Raw genomic sequence first — 955 nt, forward strand, 5'->3', positions numbered from 1 at the left:
CAAAATATATCTGGTGATATCTCGGGTGCTATTAGAGATAACGCAATAAATCAAAGTGCATTGTCTGTAGGAGGCACTGGCGAATGAATCTGTGCAGCAGGAACGACCTCGGACCACCAGTGGCCGAGAAAATTACAGATATTCGGAGTCCGTCACCCAAGGTCATGTAAAAATCCAGCATACATCTGGTGATATCTCGGGTGCTATTAGAGATAGCGCGATAAATCAAAGTGCATTGTCTGCAGGAAGCCCTGTCGCATGATGCTGTGCAGCGCGAACGACCTCGGACCACCAGGGGCCGAGAAAATCACCTTCTCATGGAGCCGGACTGCCAGGGTCAGGGAAAAATCCAATATATATCTGGTGATATCTCGGGTGGTATTAGAGATAGCACAATAAAGGAAAGTGCATTCTCTGTAGGAGGCACAGGCGAATGAATCTGTGCAGCAGGAACGACCTCGGACGACCAGGGGCCGAGAAAACCACCGTCTCATGGGGCCGGACACTCAGGGTCAGGGAAAAATCCAATATATATCTGGTGACATCTCGGGTGCTATTACAGATAGCGCAATTAATCAAAGTGCATTGTCTGTAGGAGGCCCTGGGGCATGAATCTGTGCAGCGGGAACGACGTCGGACGACCAGGGGCCGAGAAAACCACCGTCTCATGGGGCCGGACATTCAGGGTCCGGGGAAAGTCCAATATATATCTGGTGATATCTCGGATGCTATTAGAGATAGCGCAATAAATCAAAGTGCATTGTCTGCAGGAGGCCCTTGCGAATGAATATGTGCAGCGGGAACGACCTCGGGTCACCAGGGGCCGAGAAGACCTCCGACACATGGGGCCGGACACCCAAGGTCATGTAAAAATCCAGCATATATCTGGTGATATCTCGGGTGCTATTACAGATAGCGCAATAAACCAAAGTGCATTGTCTGCAGGAGGCCCTGG

This window comes from Nomia melanderi, unplaced genomic scaffold, assembly GCF_051020985.1.
Source record: "Nomia melanderi isolate GNS246 unplaced genomic scaffold, iyNomMela1 scaffold0014, whole genome shotgun sequence".
Classification (NCBI taxonomy): domain Eukaryota; kingdom Metazoa; phylum Arthropoda; class Insecta; order Hymenoptera; family Halictidae; genus Nomia; species Nomia melanderi.